This window comes from Ranitomeya imitator, chromosome 2 (assembly GCF_032444005.1).
Source record: "Ranitomeya imitator isolate aRanImi1 chromosome 2, aRanImi1.pri, whole genome shotgun sequence".
In the NCBI taxonomy this organism is placed as follows: domain Eukaryota; kingdom Metazoa; phylum Chordata; class Amphibia; order Anura; family Dendrobatidae; genus Ranitomeya; species Ranitomeya imitator.
Window position 1 is genome coordinate 277,295,671 of NC_091283.1, and position 7,285 is coordinate 277,302,955.

Consider the following 7,285-nt stretch of genomic DNA (forward strand, 5'->3'; position numbering starts at 1 on the left):
GACTCTTAAAGAAGAAGTTACAGGTCTGTGAGAGCCAGAAATCTTGATTGTTTGTTTCTGACCAAATACTTATTTTCCACCATAATATGCAAATAAAATGTTAAAAAAACAGACAATGTGATTTTCTGGATTTTTTTTTCTCAGTTTGTCTCCCATAGTTGAGGTCTACCTATGATGTAAATTACAGACGCCTCTCATCTTTTTAAGTGGTGGAACTTGCACTATTGCTGACTGACTAAATACTTTTTTGCCCCACTGTATATCATTTTTGGAAGCAGGTTATTTGGGGGAAATAATACGAAGCTCCCTACTCCAGTTCTCATGATTAAAACCTGGGCAAAATACTCAAGCTACTTACGGGTAGCAGTGTTTTTCAGGAGCCCATGACAGCACTAACGAGAGAGGGGATCCGCCCTTCAGGGACAGGAAATCTACAGAGATAAAAGGGCAATACCTCTCTCCCGCATCAGTTGGAGTACAGAGCATGAGAGGACCTCCTTGGTTAGTAGCACATAAGTAATTTATACATTCCACCCTGTGATTAAACTTAAAATTTTAAATAAACAAGTGGTGATAAGCCACACCAGCATAAAGGGAGGGAATATAGGAGTGCTGTCATGGGCTCCTGAAAAACACCGCTACCGGTAAGTAGCTTGAGTATTTATTCAGTCGCCATGACAGCACTAACAAGAGATTTACAGAGAAAAGAGTCTTAGGGAGGGACTACTGCTTCCAGCACCCTTCTACCAATCATGAGATTGGAGGAGCCACCCAGATCTAATCTATAATGCTTAAAGAAAGTAGATGGAGATGACCATGTGGCCGCCTTACATATATCCTTTATCGACACCTCCGATCTTTCCGCCCAGGATGTCGCCATGGCTCGAGTGGAATGAGCTCTTATACCTTCCAGGACTTCTAGGCCACCTGCTGAATAAGCCAAAGATATCCCTTCCCTAATCCATCTACCTAAGGTGTTTTTGGACACCCTAAACCCTTTCCTGTCTCCCTGAAAGTTCTTTGTTCATATCCTATTTTTTTTCCATGGGTCTGTTAAAGTTATATATCTGAGCAGACATCTTTTAACATCTTATGAATGGAGTTTGAGTTCTTTTTGATTTTTAGGATTAGGACAAAAAGTGGGGAGATTTATCTCCTGAAGTCTGTGGAACTTTGACGCTACCTTTGGAAGGTAAAGAGGATCAGTTCTTAAGACTATCTTATCATCTCTAAACTGAATGTATGGAGGCTGTCTAGAAAGGGCTTGTAGGTCACTAACTCTTCTTGCTGATGTGAGAGCGACCAAAAGAGCTGTTTTAAAGGACAGGACTTTTATAGGAGGAGATTCAATAGGCTCAAAGGGGGCTTCAGTTAAAGCTGTAAGTACCAAGTTTAAGTCCCACGGGGCTAGTTTTTTCTTAACAATGGGTCTCGACCTAGCCACTGCTTTGATAAATCTAGCAATCCAGTAATTGTTAGCTAAATTACAATTGTATAATGCCCCTAAAGCTGACACATGGACTCTAAGGGTGCTAGTGGCTAGACCCATCTCTAGACCTCTCTGCAGGAACTCCAGAACCTTAGTAATACAGACTTTCTGACCAATCTCTGCTCCTGAAAAAGTCAAGAATTTTTTCCAGACTGTAACATAAATATTTGTTGTGGAAACCTTCCTGCTTTTAAGTAAAGTATTAATTAGTCCTTGTGAAAACCCCTTCTTTTTCAGCAATGTCCCTTCAAATTCCACGCCGCCGGATGTAAATTGGACACTCGTGGATGGAAAATTGGAGCTTGGGAGAGGAGGTCTGGGAGTTCCAAAAGAATCCAAAGCTGAGAAATGGACATTTGCCTCAGCCACGGAAACCACGGCCTCCTGGGCCAGATCAGCGCTATTAGGATTTTCCGAGTTCTGTCCTTCCGTATCTTCCTCAGAACAAACGGGATCAAGTTCAATGGGGGAAAGGCCTAGGCTACGCTGAAATGCCATGAAATTAGGAGGGCGTCCACTGCGTACGGATTGTCTCTGGGGTTTAGGAAGCAAAACTGGTGACTCTTTTTGTTCTCTTTGCTGGCAAAGAGGTCTATATCCGGGCAGCCCCATAGAAGTCTGATCTGGTTGAAGACGGTCTGAATGAGAACCCAATCTCCTTGCCTGAGTTTTCTGTGACTTAAATAATCTGCCATGATGTTGTGTTTTCCCTTTATATGAAGAGATGTGAGCGACTGTAGATGAGAATTGGCCATCTGAAAGATGCGACCCGCCACTTCCATTAAAGATCTGGATCGGGTTCCCCCTGATGATTAATATAAGCTACGGTTACCTGATTGTCTGAAAATAGCCTGACGTGTCGGCCCTGTAAGGACATAAGGAAATAACTCGAGCTCGTTCTACCGCCAATAACTCTTTAAGGTTTAAGGATAAGTTTTGCTCGGAATGTGACCAAACTCCTTGGACCCACATATCACCCATATGTGCTCCCCATCCCCTGGGGCTAGCATCTGTGGTCACCACACGAGATATATGGTTTATCCAGGGAACACCTGTCCGCAGGTTTGGAGTGTGCAACCACCAACGTAAGTATTGTATAGAAGCATCAGACAAGGAAAAGGTACTATCAAGGTGGCCTTCTAACTGACGAGTATTGCACAGTATATCCCACTGTAGGACTCTGGTGTGGTACTGGGCCCAAAGAACCGCCGGCATACAAGGTGTGAGTGAGCCTAACAGTGACATTGCCCCTCTTAACGTGACTGATGGATTGTTAACGACCTTGAGTATTTGCTGTCGAATTTTGTCTACCTTTGTGTCTGGTAGGCGGCATTCTTGCAACCTGGAGTCTAAAATGAGACCCAGGAATTCTTGTACTCTTAAGGGCTCTAAACGTGATTTTTTAAAATTAATAATCCATCCCAAACTTTGTAAGGCTGCAATTACTTTTGCTAGTTGGGCCGAGCAGTGTGATTCTGAGTGTCCTATGATCAATAGGTCATCCAGATATGGAACCACTAGAATATCCTGTTCATGAAGATGTGCCATGACCTCCACCATTATCTCTGTGAAAACACGAGGGGCAACTGCAACTCCAAAGGGGAGGGCCCTGTATTGGAAGTGTTTTACTGTCCCGCCTAGTGAGACTGCTACCCTTAAAAACTGTTGGTCTGCGTGTATAGTGACATAATAGGCGTCTTTAAGATATAAGACGACCATGAAACACTTGTCAAACAATAGCTTTATTGCTGTTTTTACAGACTACATTTTAAATGATTGCACCCATAAGAACTTATTCAGGCCTTTAAGATTGATGATAGTACAAAAAGAATTGTCTGGCTTTTTAATCAAGAAGAAGGGGGAATAAAACCCCTTACCTCTTTGTGCTTCAGGAACTTCCACCAATACACCCTTTTGTTGAAGTTCCTGGACCTCGGACTCTAATGCCAGCTGTTCTGCAGGTGAAGAACGAACAGGTGTTAACAGAAATTTATCCTGAGGAATTTTCTGAAAATCAAACTTTAGTCCAGATTTAATAATGTTTAGGACCAATGGGCTACTGGAAATATTTAGCCAAGCCGGATAGAAGGCCAAAAGCCTGCCTCCCACACGATCCGGCAGTCATTGTGGCTTTCTGTTGTCCCGAAAGGAGTTGAACATATAACCTCTACCTTTCTTCCTATTGGTGTCGTATCTGGACCTTTCTCTATTAGCTATTGTACGGTCAAACCATCTTCTATTAGTACCCCGTCTGGAGGGTCTTCCTAAGTAAGGGAAATGTTTCTTACTATCACCTGCTTTCTCCAATAGTTCATCTAGAACTGACCCGAACAAATGCGCCCCCTCACCCGGAAAACTGCACAGTTTTGATCTGGCCTGCATGTGCTCTGGCCAACATTTTAGCCAAATGGCTCTACGAGCAGCATTAGAAAGGGCCGCTGATCTGACTGCCAGCTTCACAGAATCTGCAGATGCATCTGAAAGGTAAGCTGCCGCTCCTTCATAGGAAGAGAGGATAAAATCTCATTTCTCGGAGTTTTGTTTTTAAGTTGATCCTCTAAACTGTCTAACCACACCATCATAGAACGTGCTGTACAGGTGGCTGCAATTGACGGCCTGAGAGCTCCTGCTGACGTTTCTCAAGCCCCTTTTAGGAACACATCAGCTCCCCTGTCTAGTAGGTCCTTCAAAGTTCCCAAATCCTCAAATGGTAGAAAGGATTTCTTGGAAGCTTTGGCAGCATCGAGTTTTGGGGCTTTATCCCATGCTGAAGATGCCGCCTCCTCAAAAGGATATTTCCTTTTAAACGACGGCGGAAGAGAACCTTTCCTCTCAGGTTTCTTCCACTCTCATAGAATAAGGGAGTTCACCTTATCAACCACCGGAAAACATCTACGAGATTTCCGGTCTAGACCTTTAAACATGACATCCTGCATAGATTTCTCTGACGGGGTCTCTTCAATTCCCATAGTATTATTTACCGCCTTGACCAGCCGGTCTATCCGGTCAAAAGAAAAACATGAATGACCGGACTCAGTCTCTGAAGAAGATGATGAAGAATGAGGAGAATCTGATCTTAGCTTCTCTGAGTCACTGTCCTCAATTGAAACCAGGGATCTGGGCTCTCTTCCTCTAATCTCTCTATCCTGAGAAAGGGATTTGACCGAACCTCTGACCTCCGGCCTGACCATCTGTCTCAGGCTGGTAACAAAGTCTGGCGTCTCCTCCGCTATCAAATGCTGAATACAAGGTCCGCATAGCTTCTTTATGTGGTTGTCCGGTAAAGGAACTACACATTCAGCACATTCTCTATGTTTAGTCTTAGTGGACCGTTTCTCTCCCTGATAAATAAGGAGAGAGGGAACATAAGGGGTGACACACATCACCAAGTGAACTTTCTCGGAGATCACTTACCTCTAGAAAGTAACTGAGTGGTACTGTAGACTGCGAGGGGTCCTTTACAGCTGGTGCCTCATCCTTACGGCTTGAGGATCTACCAGGCTTAAGCTTCTGACTGGTCCTTTCTCTTTCCGGGTGACTACTGCCACTGGACCATCGCTGGAGAGTCGACATTTGGGGCTCCTCCAAGAGATGACACTGCTGCTCTGGAGATTGCTGCAGTGCTCTTTGCTCCTGAGACTCCATTTTCCAATATGGATAAGAAGCATATATAACACTAGCAAAAAAGGGAGCATAGATACCAAAAATATGTAAAAGATGTATAAATATTTTATTATATTCCAAATGTCAAATAATAACATACAAACAAAAATACATACATGACAGAATACATAAAAAAATTTCAACATGTAAAAAGGAGGAAAACCAACCAGTACACAAATGGTAGGGCACACATCAACGGTAAGACCTGGGTAAGTATCGGAAGTCACCAAATTCTCAATAGCCCTATAATAAGGGATCATTCCTCAGAGACCATAGCCCCATAGTATCATGTCAACCGGTATACCATATTTATATTTGCAAATGAGGCAAAATGAACTCACCCATGGTAAATCTGGACTCCTGTGTGGACTCCCTCCAAATGGGAAAATATTCTGAAAAGTTCCCAGGCTCGAGTTCATATGAGGACATCCAGCAGAGGGCACATCACCGCAACTCGAGGTAACTGCAGGTCATTCACCTACATTCCATTCATTCACCGGGTTTTTACAGGCAGGGGCGGCTGCATTAGCAGGCTTCTGCTTGAAAAATTAGTTAACCCTTTCAGATGGATTTACAGCGTGGGACGTGACTGATCGTCGGAAGGTATGGAATATTGTTGTTGTTTTTTTTTACATTTGTTCCAGGTGACAAGGGTCTTCAGAGGGATTACCAGTATAATAAAATATTACAACAACCTGTGTTTTTATTTCATTAAAAACTTTGTAATATTGTGTGTGTGTTTTTTTTAACCATTTCATACTATTGGATTAATAATGGATAGGTGTCATAATTGACGCCTCTCCATTATTAATCTGGCTTAATGTCACCTTACAATAGCAAGGTGACATTGAAGCAATTAAACTAAAACTTAACTTTTAATCATAAAGTATAAAAGAACAAACTATTGTGATACCATCACCACGTGACACATACAAAATAATATTAAAAACAAGGAGGGGTTTCTACCCACTCTCATAGACACAATCGGGTATGTCAAAATTAGTATGCTAATACGCCTATATTGTTTTTGAGTAGTACGGTATAACCGTCCTGCCTTATTTCTCAAAAGGTACGCTTATATCACCCAATTTTAACACAGGAAAATATACATGTGACTATCACTTATAGTGTCTGCATATGGTCTGTATCGCATCCAAACTTTATATAGATGCCAAAATACTAGAAAACCACCTGTCCATGCGTAATGTCACTTTCCAAAAAAAGCGTATCCAAACCAAATACATGTACATTCACATTGGCGTATATATATATAGCAACTAGGAGGCCGATGCCACATTATCATAATGAAACCTTCTCAATAGAATACACACTTAATGGGACATTCACATACTCCTCTTATCCCAGAGGTGGGTGCCCGGGTGTATGAGACAATGTAATGTTTCAATTATATATGACATGTGGACTCATTCATAATCAATTCAAGCTGTTAAGCCCGATATGCTAGTATGGTACGATCTCACCCATCTCTTATTCATGTGCTGTGGGTGCTCGGCCTCCTGATACGAGGTAGCGTCTCCGAACGCGTTTCGTCCTACCCAGGACTCATCAGGGGAATAACCGGGATACCTACGAGGCTGTGTTACTGCACCTCACACCATCGCCACCTACACTACTGGGAAGCCCTGGGGACATACTTCACCTGTGGGAAGGCATAACATCTAGCTGCCATCACATCACCCCAGTGGACCCCAAGCAGCGTCGGTTTCCCTGATCGAATACCACAGGTGGCGTCACGAAACCTTAGTCGACTTTCATCACCCCTTTTATTGGACTCCCCTTAACAGGGTCACGGACCGGGTCCAGCCACCGTGACAGCCCCAGTACTGGCCGGAGGCTGCTGTGCACGCATTCAAATTTCTGAAGAACAGTTTTGCTCCATCCCACACGAGAAGGGCCTAATGGCTGTAAAATATTTTTTAGACACCAGGGGCATACAGTTTGACAAACATAATAAATTCATACTGGAAAGCCTACGATTTTGTCTCACAAAGAATGTTTTTCTTTTTGATCGCAAGTTCTACCACCAGTTCAGGGGCACCGCGATGGGCAGCCCCTGTGCGCCCTCGTATGCAAATTTGCTCTTGGGCTGGTGGGAGGAAACAAGGGTCTTTG